Source organism: Anas platyrhynchos, chromosome 9, assembly GCF_047663525.1.
Source record: "Anas platyrhynchos isolate ZD024472 breed Pekin duck chromosome 9, IASCAAS_PekinDuck_T2T, whole genome shotgun sequence".
NCBI lineage: Eukaryota > Metazoa > Chordata > Aves > Anseriformes > Anatidae > Anas > Anas platyrhynchos.
The window spans coordinates 3,280,001-3,300,889 of NC_092595.1; the positions used below are offsets into that span (position 1 = coordinate 3,280,001).

At 38.0% G+C, this 20,889-nt stretch overlaps 1 long non-coding RNA gene across 3 annotated transcripts in view; it reads left to right on the top strand.

The window, feature by feature from the left end:
* The window catches only part of LOC110354567 (uncharacterized), a 171,252-nt gene that overhangs the window by 144,708 nt on the left and 5,655 nt on the right, over positions 1-20,889 (top strand). For 2 of the 3 annotated variants that reach the window (XR_003499231.3, XR_011811456.1), the window contains exons 3-4: positions 9,551-9,753; positions 9,944-10,966. This is a non-coding gene — a long non-coding RNA (uncharacterized lncRNA). Of the gene's footprint in view, positions 1-9,550; positions 9,754-9,943; positions 10,967-16,887; positions 16,941-20,889 lie in introns of those variants that run through there. The other variant, XR_011811455.1, reaches the window with a different exon arrangement.

Consider the following 20,889-nt stretch of genomic DNA (forward strand, 5'->3'; position numbering starts at 1 on the left):
AATATTACTGTATATAGATGTGGAGATCTCATACCTGTATGATTACATGTGTAACACTGGATGGATTTTCAGTATTCAATCGAGTTTGCCTTTTGGCTTCAGCATTGCTTTCCTAACTCTGGGCTTTTTAATACATCTTGACTACATATTGTGAACTTCAGCTGTTGTTGATATCCTTCATAATTTGCATTAAGGATTGCTGTATAGGTAGGCATGAATCAGATGATACAAACCACCTCAGCTCCTAAATGTCTCCATGTTTGGTTCCTTCAATGCCCTGCACTCAGGGGCCTATTTGAGTGCAGTCCCACGGGCAGTTTGTGTCCTTAGGTGCGGCACAGCAAGTACTGCCAGGACATCCACATCCACCCGCACCAGCATTTAAAATTCTGCCTCACAAACATCAGCAATTGCATATTCACCTCAGATCTGCTCTTGTATATGTTTTGTGGCTTCTCTCTGAATGAACACTTCCAGTAGATACTATCAAGGGGAATGCTAATATACAGTCAACACATATCTCGACCATTTTTTCCAGTCCAGCAGTATAAATGTAGCCAGCCTCCAGTTAGGAAAGTAACATGCTATTAGGCAGCCGTATGACTGTGGTTTTGTACTTTTTTTGATGCTAATTTTGTACTCTAAACAAACTAATTTCCTGTAATCCAGAAGTCCCCCAGCCCAGCTGCGGCCCTCTGATAAGGATTACTCTGGCCTCACAGCTGCCACACAGCCGCCCAGTTTAGGAATGGGTCATCCCATGCCTGGGGCACCAGGGAATAATTAGGCTTCACTAAGATGGCAAGTGCTTTTTGTGGGCATGGGCTCTGAAGTCATGTGCTGTTAATTAAATCTGACTTCAAAAACCCTCTCAGAATGCCCAGAATCGTGGTCAGTAAGGACTGGCTCTTCATTTTAATTGTGCAGCTGTAAAAATGCCAATCTAGACTTTACAGTATGAAGTGTAGAAATTCAAGGTTTGCATTACCAATTTTATCACAAATAAAACATTACAAATCTTAAAGTTAAGGTAGCTTATGGAGATGCTGACTGAAAGAGACTTCTCCCTCAGCTGCTCCATCCCACCGCCTGACCACGGCTCCAACCACCACCAGATCAGGTCAGCTGTGCCCTTGTCTTGTTAAATCTTGAGAACTGCAAGGATGGAGATGAGTTGCCAAGCTGAATTTCTGCATTAGCTAGCCCCCAAAAATCAGAAACCGAAACACAAGTGTCTGAATTAATTTGTATTTTCTCTTTCTATTCAAGCTAACATCTGTGGCCTTTGAAGGAATCTAGTGAAAGAGAAACGAGCAGGATTTTGCATAAGTAAATTCATTAAATCTAGTCTCTGAAATTCTGAAGAAACAAACAGATGGTGAAATTGGTACTGCCTGAAGTGTCAGTACATGAAATAATGGTAAAATACACGTATTTGAGAAAAATACCTAATTTCTGTGTGCCACTATCTAGCGAAGGCAAAATGGAATTAATGTAATGATCAGTTGGAATATGTTATTCTGCATTTTGCTTATATAAATGCTGTCAACCGAGTGCTACACAACATTTACCTTATTCACAAATGTGAATTTTAATAGAATGTTTTTATTTGGAAAAGATATTTGCATATGCACTTTTTTTTTTTTCCCTGCAAGATAAATTATTCTCTTTAATACACGGGAGAAATAAACTGACTTCCCACCAGCATCCATAGAAATGTAGTTCAAAAGTCCTTATGATGTAGAGGGATATTAGCATCTCCACAGAAAATAAGAGGATGTGATTTTTCCTTTTATTTAAAGGAGTTCTCTTTTTTCTTTGCCTTCATACCTGTAACTTATTGAATTTGCAACCCATTTGGTTTTGAAGAAAGTGTAGAAGAAAAGGTGAAAAATTTTTGATATATTTTGCAACCACTAAACATCTTGCATCCAGGAAGTATTTAGGCATGTAAAGAAGATACCACATAAAGTCAGGAAATGTTTGTTGCATTTGGAAAAATACCTTTATAGTGAAATATATCTGTACATGTTGCATAGGATTTGAAACAATAATTTATACAGCCTAAAGTGCATTCGCCTATTTTTGGTTTATGAGCACAGATATACTGGGAACAAAGATCTACCTTCTGAGAAGATAAGTGCTTTTTAGAGTTCTCTGGGGTCTCTGGGGTTTTAATTAGGGATTTTGATAGCTTTTGTATACTAGCTTCCAAGACCTTTTTACTTCAAAATAAAACTTTTTTTTTTTTTTTCCTCCCTTGATCCATTTTAAGGCCAGAAGTGATGGTGCAAAGAGTCTCTCTCAGTACTAATGAGTGCCTTTCTAAAACTTTGACAGCACATATGGGTAGGTATATGAATATATAGGGATATTATATATATCAAATAATTCTAGTAATTTAACGAATCTTATGTTTGTGCCCTGAACATGGGCACCGGCAGGGAAATATAGCAGTGTAGGCCATCCCATTCCATGAAAGTCTTGCAAGGTGAGCGATGGGTATATATCTATCTATCCTGCTGTCTCACATCTGTCACATTTCTTGTTCTGTTGATTAAATTGTGTTGGTTGGTTGTTGTCGAGGTGGTGGGCTTTAAAAAAAATGAATGTGCATAAGGACCTTGGCATTCAAGCTATTAAAGTTTAAATGAAGACATAGCATGCTCCCTGACTGGTTGTAACAGCCTCCCGAGCCCCATCAATCACAGCAGCCCGAGCGGAGGCAGAAGAATGAAGATCTTGTAACAAAATGTGTAAATATATAAACAATGCTTCTTAGGAAGAATTCATGTTGTCCTGCCCTTCCCTCCCAGCATGTTTCAGTATCTGCCTCTGCCCCAGGGGCTCTGATTATGCTGTGAAAGCACCCCATGGCTGAACCCATGCTAGCAAGGTCTGGGGCCACCTGCGTGGGCATCTCTCAGTGTCCGCTCTTGCAGAGTGGGAACTGAAACCCCTCGGCAGCAGGCAACTTGGGCAGAAGACCTCGGTGTTAGCATGTGTCCAGGTGTCCTGGGCCCCTGCGGTGCCATGAGGTGGAAGGCTCTAGGTGCAGTGCTCTGGGTTGAGGGAATTTAATTCTTCTGGGTTTCAAATGAGCGTTCGTTTAGGTATCTCGATAGCTGAGAACGATACGTGCAGTTAAGCGGTTTTATAAGGGTTGAAATTAAATGTCTCAGAATATCATTATCTGACACTGAAAGCTTGTGCCAATGCTGAAACTGGCTGTGCTGGAATTACGAGAGCTGAATTAGATCACATGCTAAGTGACAGGTGAGCTTAATAGGTTTTGACTGACACAAGCAGAGGTGGCATATAAAGACTGCATTTCTCAGCCCTGTACTCAGCCTGATTACAGGCAAGATATTATAAATTCCTTCTTTGCAGAAGAGAAGTGGCTCTGCGAGGGCTCAGCTATTAAAACTGGCCCCCATCATAGGCGCTGAGCATTCAGGGCAATGCAGTCACCCTGAAAAGCAAAGTTTGTTCATGTTTCCACTGCAATTACAAAGCTAGAAACATATCAACAACCATGCCCTTCACGCTGTGAATTCTTTCTATTACAAAGGCAAATAGTCATAAGAAATAAAGAAATAGAAAAGGGAAAAATTGGCTGTACTCCCAGCTAACTATAACTTCCAAAAATTGTGGTTCTGCCCAGCACTAGCACAGGCTCAAACAGCTAGAGCAGCAGTGTGAGAAAAACAAGCAGATGAAGAACAAAAGAGAGAATAAAGCCAATGGATGCTGTATAAAAAAGGCACCATCTTCTACCAGCAGTAGTTCTAGGGGCCTAATTTTGGCTGAAACTGTTAGGGAAATGCAACAATGAGGTGAAAGTTTTTTAACAGGATGAGGAAGGTGATGGAGGTTGGGTGGAACCGTTTTTTTGGGGGGTTCTGGGATTGACTGGGCATCCTTGAGTGCCACTGACAGGTGCCCTCCCATTTTATTGAGGAAGGCTAATGGGACTTCTCTGAACTGCTGAAAATAGAAAAGAAGCTGTAGTTACCATGTCCTAGAAGCTGCTTTATGTGTAACCATCCTCAGAGACCTGAGGTCAACATGGGGCACTGTGCAGCTAACATGGGGAGCCTCCGGCTGCTCCAGGCTTCTGCATGCAGGAACTGTAGATGACAGCTCCGCTGTGTGATGTCTGGGAGGGAAGGGATGTTCAGACATCCAGAGGTATACCCGTACTGCTGTAAGCACACCCGATGCTCTCCTCGCTCCTCTTGTGGCTTGGTGAGAAGTGTGCTGTGCTCCAGCACCACGGTTGTCCAGCTCCAGAGGACTGGTGGACAGCTCTGCTGTCAGAAGCCTTGTCAAAGAGTAGAAGAATGCAAAGTTCCTTTTGCTGCAAATAATTCATGGTCTTTAGTTTTCATAGCTGTTTTGAAATGTTGTCTTCAGCTGGAGTTTAGGTGATAGCTCTGTCAAAAGCTTTCTCAGTGAAACATTAATAAATAGTTCATGGCAAATATCATAACACATATATTATAAATATGACTTATCCTTGAAAAAGAACATAATTCAAAGTAATTGTTGACAATGATTCAGAAAGGCTTTTCCCCCACTGCTGTGCATCATCTGCCAAAAGAAACTCCCAAGGCTTTGGAAGTTAGACTCAGCACGTGATTCAATGGGAAACAGATGGCAAACTTCACAGATTTCAGGTTTGGCTATGCTGGGCAGAAAAATTCATTTTTTAAGGTAATGGTGACCTCATTTTTGAAATTGCTGTCAAAGAGTGTTTTTTGTATAAATGTTTAATACTTTAACGTAAAGTGCTTGAATACTGGGGATTCATAGGTTCCTTCTCTGTTCTTTTGTTTAGTTTTTGTCTTTCAAACTAAAAATAGATTTATTCAATAATTTTATTTATTAAAAAATGTAATCCAAAATTTTTGCTTAATTTTTAAACTTCTAATAAGGTGACTATTACTGTAAGATATATTGCAGCTTTGCAAGTTATGGTCCGTAATTGTGTCTTCCCTGTAAGAACCAGTTATTTGCATACAGTCTTTCTGGCTCTGCTACACATTGTAGAAAAGGGTTGGGCCTCATAGGTTAAACCTATGACGACAAACATGTAATACCAGTGTAAAATGATAAAATTATTTAGCAAGTTTGATTAGACTGATATTCTTCCTCTAAAAGGACCTTTACACAAAAGTATTTGCAACTAAATTCGCAATTGAATATTTGTAAAAGCCTTGAAATCAATAGAAGAGCCATGTCTGGTGTCTTCATCCACAAATATATGCCAGAAGTCTTTCTGGATACAAAAAGAATTAATGCTATCCTGTATTTTTGTCTCTTATATTTGACTAAGTTATGAACTAGGAGAGAGTTACAGATTTCTTGGCTAGCGTTCCTTGCAACCCTGAAAATCATTTAAGCATCTCATCCTAAATCTGCGTACAGTTAAAATCCCATTTGACTTCAATATGCATTGGGCTTCACAGTTGCAAGTATCACCTGCTGAATTTGGCAAAGAGTACCTACTTAAGTGAACTGAAAAAAAAATTTCATAATGTTGTCATAGAAATTGTCTTCTGTCATCACAGAACCCCAGAAAGTGCAACACGTAGAGCTAGCATTGATGGCAAGATCTCTTGTTTTCTTGTTTGTTTGTTTGTTTGTTTGTTTTTTGTATTAAGTGTAATTTCTCTGGGAGGTGTGTACCGGCAACCTTACAGGGAAAAAAAATAAAAAAAATCTTTTGTGGATTTTTAATCTTCAGAGTAAAAACTCTAAGATGAAGGAAAGAAGTAGTAATGTGATCTGAACTTCCTGCAGCACGTTCTCCTCTGGCAAAAGCTGTATTTTTGCAGATAGACAACTTTGTGAAGATAAAGACATTGACCTCAGGAAAAAAAGTGAGTATGTTTGCATTGGAGTATCCTGACTTTTCTCACAATTTGTGCTTTTTCAGAGCGTGAGATACGGTTGTGGGAAGGGCTTTACAGTGATGCTGCCCCTGCTGGGACAGTGGTACAAGCAAGAAAGGGAGTGCCCAGAAATTCAAGGTGGGCTTCCAGAGTGGTATTGATGCCTTGTCCACACTGGCTGTGTGAGCTGGGAAGCCTGGGGAGCAGATGTTGCCAAAAAATTTCTGTTTTTCCATTTTGTTTCCAACCGGAACTTTTTAAGCTTGGCAGCAGTTCAGAACAGAGTTTCTCTGGTGCCCCAGGGCCCTTGCAGATCTGTGTCTGTTTTCCAGCTCCTTCCCAGATGCATTTGTGGTTGTTTAGCCATAGCCCCTGTCTGCTCTGCCTGCCCCAGTCAGTCATGGTGGTGCCCACCTGGCTTTCGCAGAGGTTGCTGTGTCTGCTCTGAGGAGACTTCAAATGCTTTAATTGAGGAGCTTCTAAAATCGTGGCATTTTACAAAGCCAAGGGTTTCAGTTTGGCTTTGGGCACATTTCTATCAACTTGTAAGCATGTGCTGCAGTTCTTTTTATTGAATGACAGGTGATATTACAGCAGTCAGTCAAGCGGCTGTTTTAAGATGCCTCAGATGATTTGTCTATGCTGCAGTGATTCATAGCTCCATTTTTATTTCATAATAAAGAGAAAGCGAGGTGGATTCTGTCTTCTGCTGCAGTCCTCGCTGTGCTGGATTGCCTACCTGTATCCACAACCCCTTTTATCCTATTTTAAAGTTCAACAGAAAAATAAATGCGAAGTATCACAGGAACTTCTTTATGAAATACGTATCTCACACTTGATTCTGGCAATCGTCTCTTTGTTGTCTGCAAGTTGTCTTTAATACCTGGCTCCGTCTGGAGGGAGCTTTTGGCACCTTAAAGCAAATGTGGTGCAAAGCTGCCAAAAGCTTACTTTATCCAAATTCCTCAGTGTTTGAACTATTTTTTCTGCAGTGTGTCTCTGCTTTGTATTTCATCCTGCAGCACGGTCCTTTCTTTGGGAAAACGTGCTGGCTCTGATACATCCCCAGCACCAGGTAGCTAAGTGTGTTAATGACATGTCTTGTCCAGAGCAAAGCATTATTTCTCACAAAATATTACTTTGTGTCATGAAACAGTAAGTAGAGTAAAACGGTGATAGATGAGAGACTTTACATACAATTTCACACTTCAGGTTCTGATTTATGAATGTTACTGATTTTACCAGAGAATTATGTGTTCTGCAGAAATCCTAAGGTTTAATTATTAAAGGTGGTGCTCATGTACAACTCTGAAGTGAAGTCATAGCCTTTTCAAAAGTTTTCCTGCAAAGAATTTACTGGGTTCTACACAGATGTATAAAATGAACTTGCATAGAGAGAAAAAAAAAGAAAAAAAAAAAGGAAAAAAAAGAATATATTAATATATTAGTGATGTTTCTGTTTAGGACAGTCCAAAAGACCATAGGTGTGGATCAATATGCAGTTAACACCATTAGATCGTTTCATGCAACATCAGAGGGAATATTAGAAAGCAAATCTAAAATAAAAAAATTACTGTGAATTGTAAGGAACTGTATGGAAAACATAGAGGCAACTAAAGGTCAGACTACAAAAGAGTTTCTTTTTGGAGCTCCGTGCATTATATGGAGGGGTAGGTGCATTCTCAGTCCATTGGGAATTCCTCCTGTCTTCAGTCAAGCTGGGATTCTAAATAAAACATGAAAAAATGCTGTTATCATCTAGACCAGCATCCATGACTAAATTTCCTGGTTTAAATTAACTCATGACATTTAGGAAATATTGACTGGATTAGAGAATTCTCAGCTTTAAACAATCAGTAAAGCATCATGGTTAATTCTAGTCACTATTTTTAAAATGTCTCTATTTTTAACTATATTTTTCTATACCAGTGTCCAAGAATTGAATTTTATCTCTGTCTGCTGGCCTGAATAATACATTTTCAATCTTGTTCACCATGTAGTTTCTGGTAGGTTTTTAAGTTTGTTTTGATTTGCACTGCAAGGAAATCCGAGACTCAAATACAGAATTTCTGAAGAATCAATCCAAGAACAGATCTTATTTGATGTTTTCTCTAGTCCTCTGGAGAAAAATGGAAGTATGCTAATGAAATTGGCTAAAAAAAAAAATAATATATATATATTATATATGTATATATGTATATTGTAAAAAGAGGAGGGTGGCAATATCACAGGGTAATTTGTGGATGACATTTGACAAATAAATAGTAGAGGCTGTATAAAACCTAAGAGCATGAAATGCAGTGTTCTGCACTGAAGGATGAACAATTTGGAAATGAAGAAATAGGAAAACTTTACTGAATGGAGATGATTGATCTGGGACAGGTGTAAAAGATAAACTATACGGATCTTAGAAAGAAAAGGGGAGATGGGAAATAGAGAGCTAATGAATATGGGCAAACATTGTAAATGGTCAGTTTATAGTGGCTTAATAAATTACCGCTCACTACCATGGTCACAATAACCACGGTGTGTGTGTTCCCTTCCTGCTCCTGTTGCATTGTGCAATGTGCTCGTTCAAATTGACTGCCACGTGGTGGCGATCCACACACTTCATACCTCTGGATGATCATCTCCGGCCTGACCAAGTGGAATAACTAGTTTTTATAGATAATAGAGCTCGCTCCATTCTTTGCCATGTGCATTTCTAGCTTTCCTCCTTGAAATGAAACGCTATGACGCCAAATCTTTTTTTTTTTTTTTTTTTTTTTATTTTCACCTTTTATTAATAAACCTGTAATCTTACAAAGAAGGACCTTGTTAGTTGGGCAATGATCAGATCTTTATAAACTTGAGTTTGACTGGTATTAACTACGCTTTCTTAGTTCTATGCTTGATAAGCTCCATATCAATCATTGCCTTATTTGACCTGGAATCTCTATCAGGATGATAATTGTATAATTACCTTGTTGTTCTGTTTATCCCCTTTAAACGTTGATAAAACACTATGTTTCTTCTGCTAATCCAGTAATTTGCTAGTTATTGAATAATGATAATAAATTGCATTTGTTTAAAACTTACCAAAGGAACGGGACTTTGCCAGTCTGATTATACAGTGCCTGTATTTAATAATAGTTGCTTGGCATTTTCAATTAATTTTGTAAAATAAACTGACTCATCATCTCATGAACAGAGTAAATCTCTTGGCTTTTAGCAGAATAACGAGTAGTCTACTATACAGTGAATTTATCTGTGTTGTTACTTCTACCGTTTTTGTCTAGTAATGAAAGATTTCTGTATATTTTGCTTAGTTTTCTTTCCATTGTTGTGGTTTTGTGTGTAATGAGCTCATTCATTCATTCTTTGTACCAAAATTTTTATTGGTTTTGTACCTACTCTAGCCATCTCTCTCCTAGAAGATTTTTCAGTCAGATTCAATTCTTATTACACCATATTTGTCTAGAAAATATGGACTGGTAGCCCCAAAATCAAAACCATCTGCCTTACAGCACTCATCTAGTCAGTACTTCATGGTGCAATTTTTAGTTAGGATGATGCCATAAAAGTCATGTAAATATTTGTTTTCTTCTGCTATGAAGTTACCCTAAAGTAATCTACAGCTATTTATGTTCAGAAATAATTTGTTTTATTTTTAGAGAAATAGCAAACCATCCAGCTGCTGTTGTGTCCCCAATGAAGGCTCTTCCATTTACACTGTGGCACAGAGATGCATTCCTGCCTGCCTGGGGTACCTCCATGCATGTGACCATATCACCACTGGGCCTTTTGACCTTCTGTACTGGAAACTTTCTTTTCGATCCCATACATCCTCATAGGTTCCTGGGCAGGATATTCACAGGTGAGCTGGAATTGGCTGATAATGTACCGCCTGTGGAATTGTCTCTCTTTCCTTTTTCTTTGCATCCTTGAGTGCTTCCAGACACACACAGAACCACTGGTCCTGCAGTTTGATTATGTGATGCTACCCTAATGTGGGTATCCCATTCATTTACTTTGTTCTGGTTCTGTCCTTGTTCATTTTTACACAGCAAAGAAAGGAAGTGAAGACAACATGACACATCTGCAGCTCACAGCCACCACCGTCACACGACGTGGAGTAAAGCTGCCAAGGAGAAGAGCCTCTTTCAGTCATTTTTCAGGCTCCTTTGTTCATTAGTCACAGTTTTGACAAGCAGCTAACTCTCTTGAAGATTGTCTCCATCTCCATGCTAGAAAGAAATGACAAATCACTCAAAGTTTAGGCAACAAGTTGATCAGAGACTCAGCAGTGATAATGCTGCACTTCTTCGTGGTGGTAACAACCCCAGACACCTACCAAAATAGCTTGTCAGCTCTGCTTCATTCAAGTATTCAAACCACCCAACATACAGGCAGTCAGATAATCTGGCAGACGAATAAAGTGCCTCGAACATGACTGCCTTTGACATCAAAGACTGAACTCCCCATGTCTTCCAATATGCATTTTGTTTGCCTCACCCAGTTGTTATTCATGCCACTTGCTGATTTCCTATCCCCTTCTCGGCAGTATTGCACTGACTCAGTATTGATGGCTTTGAAACTTTAAGATAGCAATCTTTATAGCCTTTCTAAGTGTTTATAACTTGGTTTTTAATGCATATACAGAGCCAAATTTTGGCTATGTAAGTTCTTGAGTCCCAAAGTCACTTGAGTGAGTATCCACATTTAGGAGTTAACAGCTTTCAAAGTGCATTTGATATCCCTTGGAATCTTTTTTTTTTTTTTTTTTTCCATTGCTTATGTCACATGGTAGGGGAGAGAGCAGTGGCATAAAAAGAGAAGGTAATGTGTAGTAAAATGGAGAGAGCTATTAAGTGATTCTCCTCAAATAGGAAAGTTTACCTTGGAAAATTCGCATACTAATCGTAGCTCAGGGACACACACTGTTTATTAAAATGAAATCGGTACTGTAGAGCATGAACTAAATAAAGAAATGATCTTGTGCTCCAGTGACCAGCCATTATGCTATGTAAATACATGATCCCATATGTGCAAAGTGTTGTTAACAAAAATTTGTGTAGTTATTTTAAAGTAGCAACATAAAAAGACTTAAAAAAAAAAAAAAAAAAAAAAAAAAAAAAAGACAAATCATCTCTTAGCTAATAAAGAACTTACCTATTTTTAATAGATTCCACTAGCAAGAGACTAGATGTATATAAACTGGTATCACTGTCAGTACTAGTGTGGGTTTTCTTACCCATCAACAACTAAAGTTTTTCTACAAATAACCCTTAACAATCAGAGTGAAATCTAGATTTTGTGTCCTACCAGAAATTCTGACATTTCAGTAGTTATTTTTGCTCTGGAAATGTAAAAGTGCTTCCTTGCAATTCAAAGCCAAGGAGGATCCTGGATATTTCTGGAATAACACTTCCCAACATTGTTCTGTTGACCACTTTTGTTCTGTTAACCACATTTCATTCCCTTATTCTATTGTTGATCGAGAAGCGTAGGGCAGATGCACTCAATCTTGCACAATACACAGTGGACTCTCCCTCCTTGCTCGCAGCGTTTGCAATTGCCTCGACTCAGAATCCTCCCACACTGTGACCTCAGCTGACCAAGCGAGCTGTAATAATAGCTTTCTTCTTTGAGTGAGTATTCATTTTTCAGGATAATCATGACGATTAAAGCCTACCTGTGTTTTGCGCAGGAAATAAAAAATAGCCAGTGTTATAAAAATCTGAAGAATGTTACCATCAAAGCTACAATAAGCAAGAAAAATAAAATTGCAGGCTCTCAGTCCTGTGTTTCTGTCATTGCCCCACGGTGGTGCAGTATCAGTTAAAACACTGGGCTTATGCACCTTTGTACTTCTCTGGTTTTAAGCTGCTTTGGAATTTTTGAATGAAATCTCCATTCTTTCCACTTAACCTTTTATATATTTGGTGTATCTCTAATGCTCTATTAATTAATTCCACCCTTAGAATAAAATGCTAATATAGCGAAGTGACCATGGGGTTTTATCTTTGTGCAACAGTACAATTCACTACTGTTTTACTGTTGTTGAAGCTTAGAAGTGCAGGCATAAATGTAACCTTGTGACTCTTGTGCACTGTGAATGAATAATAAAATTTTATTTTCGATGTTAAAATAGCAGTATAAAACATAAGATACAAACTGATTACTTTATTATTTTTGTAACTTCACGGAGTGCCAAAAATTTAGTTCATAGTTTCACTTGCAGGGTTGATACAGGAATCTAGTTAGCTATCCTCAGTTCCTTCCAAATTATATATCTGGGGGTGTGTGTCTGAAATACAGTCACAATATCATGTCATTTTTTAGACTTTTTTAGACGGGGATGAATTGGACTGAAATAGCAGAGTTCCATAATGATCAGTCTGGTTTCATACATATTGAGCAAATACACATGAAAGCTAGCAGCTCTGAGTGTAAGGGTAGCTTTCTAATCCACCAACCATTAAGGCAAAGCAGAGAGCACATGAAACCCTTCTCTTTGTGGTGATGTTAATCTCAATATTTCTGTTTTTTATCTTCAGAATGCTATTCTTCAATGGCTCAGTGCATATTCTGTGAAACAAAATCCAGTGTACTTCCAGTCAACATGAAAAACTGAGCCGAGATGGAATTGAAGTTCAAATCAAAAGTTGCTAACCCCAAAATGCATTGGTTACCACTTATTTACAGAAACTGTTTATCTGCTGAGTTATTTTTTTATGTTTTCTAGGAACCCAGAATTATGATTCTATGCCTGGCAAAACAACTCCAGTATACTCAGCTTGTTGCATAAACCTGCATAAATTCACTGCAGGAACAAGACAGTCTTCCATTACCTGGTGGCAGTGGATGTCATTTGCTGGCAATCCTCCCATGGAAGTGGCTCAGAAAGCACCATCAGGCTGCTGAGGCCAAAACCACGGTGTCCTGGGGCTGGGGGCCTGTGAGGTGGGGTGCGGATAGGATTTCGTTGCTGTGGATGTTTTGGGATTTGGGGGTTAAACCTTTGGAGGTTTAATCCTTTGGTGGAGGGATCCTTTGAATCAGAGCCCAGCATTTGCCTAGGGCATGGCTCAACCACTGGGCTACAATATAAAATACAGGACACCTAACACCTAATCGTTGTTTAGGTTATAAACTTATGCAACTATTAGCTGCTGGGTGGGACAGGACACCTGACATCATGGACTCTGTGTTTTCAAGCTCTCACCCCATCTGACAAAATTCTTAACACATTTCAGTTTTACACCTCAATTCTTAACTTGTTCAGGTGCAGAACAGGATGTGAATTGACTGAACAGCACTTGTGAGCATCATTATCTGGTTGATGAACCAGGTTCCTTCTTGAGAAAGAAGTGCTGGAACTGCAACCAGCCAACCACTGCTGAAGTATTTTCTATGTAATTTCTATTTGAAATATTCTTTTCAGTCCTACTGTTTCCTCTCCTACGGTCTGATAGACCCAAATCTGTCTTCAGTTTTGCTATTGCTTTAGATATTTCTATTCCCATTCTCACTGTATCCATGATGCTTTTTCTGCTTTTGAAAAGATTCTGCCCCATCCTATCAGACTGTTATTTTGTGATGCTTTCCTGTTTACATTTATATCTTTCAGATCAATCTCCACTTACTTGAACAACAGCTTCCCTTCAAATCATAGTGCAGGCATCCCTGTGTGCAGGGGAAGGAATTTATCATTCAAATAAACATGAAGAAATGCTTTTATTTCCTAATCACATTTAAATATTATCTCTTCTAAAAATAACCAATTTAAGGTAGTGTATGAAAATACAAGTTGCTAATGGGTAATACTTACAAATTATTCTCAATCTCCTGTGTTCCAGGCCAAGTCCAATTTACTTAATTATTGGTTGCATCTTAGTCTGACTGTGCTACATTTAGAGAGGAAGAGGAAACTGAGACTTTGATTAAACTTTCATAATAACTAATTGCAAACCAAAAAGCAGTAAAATTCAGTTCTGGAAAAGTAACAAATTGGATTTTGCTGTGATAGTTTTCTTGTGTGGTACATGCGTAATAGTGTGAAATCACTATGAAATTGCCATTATTATTCTCCTATACAGTACCCAGAAATTCTTTTAATGCACTCTCTCCAGGTAATTTACTCTGGAGAGCAAGGAGGTGTTACAACATGATAAAATGAGATTTTAGTAGAAAACTGTTTCTGATTTCAGGCTGCTGTTGTGTTCCCACTGGTTATCATGGCAGTGGAGGCTGCCTAGGCTTTAAGCTCACAGGGAGGCTGGGTTTTGAGTCAGGTAATTTCCATTTAAATACAGGTAAACTATTTCTTATAAATTAGTAAATGTGAACTGACAGTGGGAAAGGGCAGGACACGCTTATTAATCCTTTTTTTATGTTATACTTGAAGCTGAATGAGAAATTAAGGAAATCTAGAAAGGCTTATCTCTCTCTCTAAAGAAAATCAACTTTTTAAGTGTGTTGTCAGCACATGTTACCTCCCCACTTACTGTAACACCTCACACAAGTTGCATCTACACTGCATTCATTCTGAGAGGTTTTCGTGGGGCAATCTGCACTAGGCATATTGTTTTATCTCTTCCAGTCAAAAGTGCAGCAATACTAAAAGAGATATTTTTCTTTTAATGTATTATACTATATATACTATCTATTATTTGGTCCTGATTTTCCATTATGTTGCACCATTCTTGTTGAAGTCAAAAAATTGCATCAGAGCAAAAAGTAAAGGGGTAAACAAGCTCATGAAGAGGTCAAAGAGTTTTTTAAAGCAGAGGAATAGTGTTTATTACTGAGATGATTATTAAAATGATATTTAATTCTGGGAGTCAGAGTGAGATGAGTACTTACTGAGGAATATTGAGTAGGGTAACATTGCTTCGTATGTATATGGAAAGGGAAATCAGTCAACAAGCTATGCTAATTGCATCACTTGAGAAGGATACAGGTTATATTTTTGGAGCAACATGTTTTAAGTCCTTTCATAACTCTGAAATGAGAATAAGCAGTCTTGCCTCCCTTTCTAGAGCACACAAGAGACGTTCCCTTGGTGGCCTTGGTGGGCAGGGACGTCTGTGAGAGCATCAGGCACCAGACATTTCCCACGTACCGGGACCTGTCTCACCCCAAGAGGAACTTTCTGGAGCTCTCCACGGAGCAGCACCTCCATGAGCTGTGAGGCCTGACAGTGTCACTTGTCCTGACATTGGGGGATTTTAGGTGGGAGCTGATTCTAGGTTAGCCCCTGGGGTCTGACCTGGAGGGTTTTGGAAGAGTGGAGTTAAAATGTGTTACTGTCTTGCTCAGCATCTCTCTGCCTGCTACAGTCTATAGACTGTGACAGTGATAATTTGCAAACATTCCCATGCAAACATTGCTATTTTGTTTTGTCAATACGAGCAAGTAGTGTTGTTGTGTTTGCAGTAAATACTGCTTGCATACAGTGGATTTGTTTCTGAAAGCTTCAGACCATGTTGCTGGCAGCATGGTCCCATCCAGAGGAGCAGTGCAGTCTCGCAGAAGAGATGAGAGTGGCTGGCTCACATGGGGAGGGTCACGGCTCTGCTGGGTCAGACTCACCTGGGCTCTGTAGATCCTCTTACTGAATTCTTTCTTCTCTACTTGGAATAATCTCATGCTTTTTTTCCCTGGCGCTAATCCAAAGGGATTAGAGATTAGAAATCCCTTAAATCTCAACTTCTCTGATATTTGTGTCTGAGAATGTCACAGGTTACTGATACTATGCACCTTGTCTTTCCTTTCAATTCCCTTTCAATTCATTTTTTTCCCCAAATTGAATGTATTTAATTTCTTCTCTATTCAAAGTAAAATTTAACTTAATTGTTTTAACTCAGATATATGATTTCAGACATGGTGCTGAGAAGCATATATCAGTATTTCTGCTTTCTCTTGTTGATCTAAGGAAAAGCAGCCACCAAAAATACAACCCTGACTGGTGCTGTTGAAACATCAGTCTTTCTTGGGTGACTTGAAAGAAAGAGAGAAAAAGATATCACTAATTCTCTTTGGATTTTAGAAGATGTGAAAAAAGTGAATCTTCTGTAACTGGAGAGTAACAGCTGTACAACAGTACTTTCATCTAATAATAATAATTTAAAGGTATAACTTAAATTATTATTAAATAGCCTATAAAACATATCTAAATGTAAGTACACATGCAAACAAGCTCTGTTTTTATTTTGTCTAGTTGTATCTGATCTGTGCTTTTTCAATTTTCAAATTTTCATCACTAGCATGCTAACGAAATGTGTGTCTATACCTGGTAGTTTTAATATACTTCAGAAGATATTTGTAGCCACTAAGGTAATTTATATCTGTTAGCTTGTGGTACTTCCAGATGCAACAACAAAAGAAAATGATTTACAGGCGTCGCTAGACTACTTAGAAAAAAAAAAAAGTCATCAAATGTCTGCTACGTTGTGACAGTTCTCTAAAGTGATTTTTATTTCTCATATTTGCTCTGAAAAGCTAAGAGGAACGTGTTAGGAGCTTTTATTTCATTCTTTCTAATGATTCATAATTAACGTCGCAGGAAAATTGTATTTTTAACTTCAGATTTGCATTGCACGTCAAAACTGATTGCTTAGTCATTACAGAACACTATTATCAAAATTCTGTGAAGGTAGTGACTATTTTTATTTGGTTTTCTGTACCTGGGTGTCCAGCAAGGGGAGGAGGGGAAGCAGCACCCACCCTGCTGAAGTTGCACAAGGCTGGACTGAGAGCTGAGGTGCACAGAGGGTGTCTGTCGGAGGAGTGATGCTGCTGTGGGCTGGGAGGAAAAGGAGAGTTCAGCAGTGTGTTCTTTGTATAGATGTGAACATTGGGCACTTTCATTCTTTACATAGTTATTTACTAAAAAAAAACACACAGGAAGAAGATCAAATAAAAAATAAATTAATAAAAAGGCAAACAGTTTTATTCTGCTGAAGCCATCCATGAGTTTTGTTATTTTTTTCCCACTTTGTTGCAGACATTCTGAGGCTCAGAATGGCAGTGAACTTCCATGAAGACAAGGAGTAAAAGGTAGATATCTTTTGGTATTGATTTTCTTTTCCCAGATGTACCCAAGTCTTACAAAGGGTAACATTTAAATAAAGTAACCATGCGGGCAGCAAAACAGTTTTCTGTGCAGAGGCCAACGTGTACAGTCAGGTCTCCTTGTAAACGGGCACTTTCCAATGGGCTCAGGTCAGGATGAGTCTAAAACCCATGTTTAGAGGATGGAAGAGAGATGAAAGCATAACATTTGAGAGATCCACTTAATTTATCATATATTTGATTTCTTTAGCCCCACTGAAATGAAACTTCCTCTGTTACACTCCAGAGGAAGACTGGAGTAACACAGGATGTAATCGAACCACATCTTTCTTCTGCTTGAGCTCACTCCTCATTTTCTTTTCTAATACTGAAAGCAGAGTCTGCTAAAATAATAAAAGGCTGTGTTATTTAATACAAAGTTTTTAAAAACATTTTAATCCTGTCTGGATCATTGTGCACATTATTATTATTTTTACTATTACACAAGTGTATTTCTTGATACAAACAAATGAAATTGCTTCTGTGTATATAAAATATAATTATACTCCACAAGGGATAAAGCAGTAAACACCATGTTTAAGTGCTCGATATGCATTGTTTAGCATTTAAACTATTGATTAAAGATGCAAATAATCTGTTCTGCATCACTTTGTAATAATCACATTTCTTCCCAGGAATATAGCCCTACTGCTTGTGCTATGTGTTCTTGATGCACCAAGGACTGCAGTAGATTAAAACTGCAAAAGATGACTGAGTGTTGTTGGTGTGCATCCCTTGAATAGGAGGCAACTCTTCCTCAAGGTTTCTCTGGAAACTTGAGAATGAGTTCCCCAAACTAGCTGATTGCTAAAATATGGACAACCAGAGGGAAAACTATGTTTTCTCTGTCTGTAAAATATGTGCTAGGGATGAACTCGGGAGTTATAAACCAATGGACTTTACTAACGTACTTGGAACATTGGCTGAAAAACAGCTATAGAGTTATAATGAGCATGATATTATAAGGACAAAACAGCACTGCTCCCAAAAGGAAAATTCTCTTTCCTCCTGGATGTCAGCAAAATAACAGATAACCAAGAAGTGATAGATATAATTTATTTGGGGTTTTAAAAAGCTCAAGAGGCTATTAAGGAAGCTAAGAGTAATCACAGGGTAGGACATAATGGACTTTCATGGACTAGAAACCGATTAAGAGAGGGAAACAAAGAATGAAATAAGTACATCTAGCAAGTTAAAAATTGGACTGAAAAGTTAATTCTATTTCAATATCTAATGGGTTTTATTTATGGCATTGGATGATAAATTGTCATAAATACACCCAGGATTCCAATAAATGGTCAGCAAAAAGTCTTTTCTGTCAATCCAAACAAAGTGCTCCTCATTTTATTTTTTGCAGCTTCACTCAAATGCCATTAGTTATCAGCATCAGGAAATCTACATAGCTGTAGATGGGAAAAATTTTTATTATTTGATGGATTAATAGGTGCTAAAGTCCTAAAAGTCAACCTTTGTTTAGTTAGTTTTATTATTACAATGACAGCTAATGTAATAATGAATATGGATACAAAAATGTAATTAAATGTAATTTGAAAAATGAGATATGTTATGGGGGGAAAATTACAGTAGATCATCCAGTTTATGTTTCTGTCCAAATAAAATATTTTTTTCAGGAATGCTTTTATGTGTTTTGTGGAAGCAGCTTTTAAGTGAAACTTGTAAGTAGCAGCATTTCATGAGCATTTCATGAGTTTTGCTTTCTCCGATTTCATGGATTGTATTGTTATGGCTTGTATATACCTTGAACTCTTAAAATCAAATATTTCAGCATGAAATACTATTCTCAGTCTGAATGTAAGACTGCTTCATAAAACAAGATATTTCATTTTTAGTCTCTAGGCTCCATGTGTTTGTGTGAATTCACGCACACACAGGCATAGAAAGGAAGGAATACACAGTGTTCGATGGCAGGAGATGTCTTATGTGTTGGATGCACTTTGCAATGGCTGTAACATCTTGGGAAGGTTGCAGGAAAGCTGTCAAATGAATGAAGGGCTTCTACAAAAACAGATAACAATATATTAGGGTGAATAATTTCCAAGAAACAATATTTTGACTGAACATTAGGAAAAATGGTTTCAGGATAGTGACATTCAAGATAGTGAAAGACTCAAATGGTTTACAGACAGTGGTTAAAGACACCACTCCACTGGGTATTGTCAGAGCTGGACAAACATCCCTGAGGGTGGATGCAACAGCAAAGCTAATTTAATTCACAACGGTTGTCTTGAAATTTTAGCTGAATTATTTTAATTGGTGAGACACTTCAGGCTAGTGAGTGGTTAGACTCTCTGCTTTGAGGGTTATCAAAAGAGGCAAATGTGCTCTTTGGGACAGTTTAGTTTTCTGAATTTCTGTTATTAGTGGTATTATGAATTTTAGCTCCTTAATGAACTTCTCAGAAGCATTTTAAGTCTCAGAATCCCCTGCCCTAGCCTCTCTCTTGTTACAGCCTTGCATCGTCATAACTCTGGTGCTATTATTAAAGGCTAGTGTAGGTCTTGGAGATCCTGCATCAATTTCAAGGAATGGTTTTGGTTTGGGCCTTGGTAACTTCAAATAGTTGCAGTCTTCCATATAATGCTTCCATTATTGTTAGAATGGCAAGGATTCATTCGCTGTGTTAAATTCCACAGATGTATTGATTTTTGTCATATGGTAGGAGGTGTTTCTTAGTCCCATAGGCCTTTTTAGCTTTAATATTGGACAGTCTGAACTTGTGTTTGACATTCTGTAAAATTATGTTTCTATGTCTCTCTGAGGGTTGAACAGAGGATGAGTATGTTCTATCACTGCATCTCAGGATGTTTCTATGTAATGATGTTAACTCCCTTTTACTTAATTAGGGACTTAGTGCTATCAAGACACTCATGCAGATTTTATTACAAGCGTGCAGAGACAGTGTTTCATTCTATTCCTTGGATGGATGAATAGTTTTTGACACAAGTCTTTGTGAACACCTTTGTTCTTTATTATTTTATAAAGAACACCTAGTGAGCTATTTCAGTGGAGAAAAAAAAAAAAAGGAGAAAAAAAAAGTGCTTATATGTACCAGGGGATGATGATTTGATGTAACAATAATAATAAAATATGCTGATGTGATCGTATCATTTTCATTGCGTGCGGGTGGAAACTGAAACTTCTGTTTTTGATGAGATGCTGATGATGAATAATCAGCTTCACATCCTAGAGAGGTAAACACAATCTGTGTCGGAATGTATATCAAGGGAAATCCTTCATGTATTTTCATGAGTCTTTGGGCATGGGGGATATTCTTAGATTCTTTTCCAGCATGATTCTCTTTCATTCAGCCCACTCATTTTTATTACAGAGGTCGGCCGCACATCACAGAAGGGTGGGGGGCTTGGACTGGGTCTGCCCTGGCTGGCAAGGAATAGCTACATAAATAATGTTTGAAGCTAAGTTTTTAATATTATGAAAGCAATGTTGTAGAATTGGGCATTCAACCGCCACTTCACCTGAAAAACGCATTAAAGGATGCAGTGATGCTGATACAGGTTAAGCAACACATCAATCCAATTCTCAACCTAGGCATATTTCTGAAAAAAGTGATGATAAATACATCCTAAGTAATCTTTCCATATGATCTTTTTTAATGCTAATTGTTGCACTAAGCACTCAATAAGTAAGGCAATTTATCTCACATCCCAGTACCACCTGAATTTTACCACCTGTATTCCAGGAGATTTTTTCCCATGTAATGAAAGAAAAAAAAAAGTTTGAATGGTAGAAGCCATTTATTTAGCTCAGTTTGTTAGTGAAACTTGTCATAATTTTATTTTTTCCTCTCTAATTTTCTTGAACAGCTGTGTGGTCCTTCCCTTGTGTTTACCAAGTAATTTTCTCTTTCTAAGTA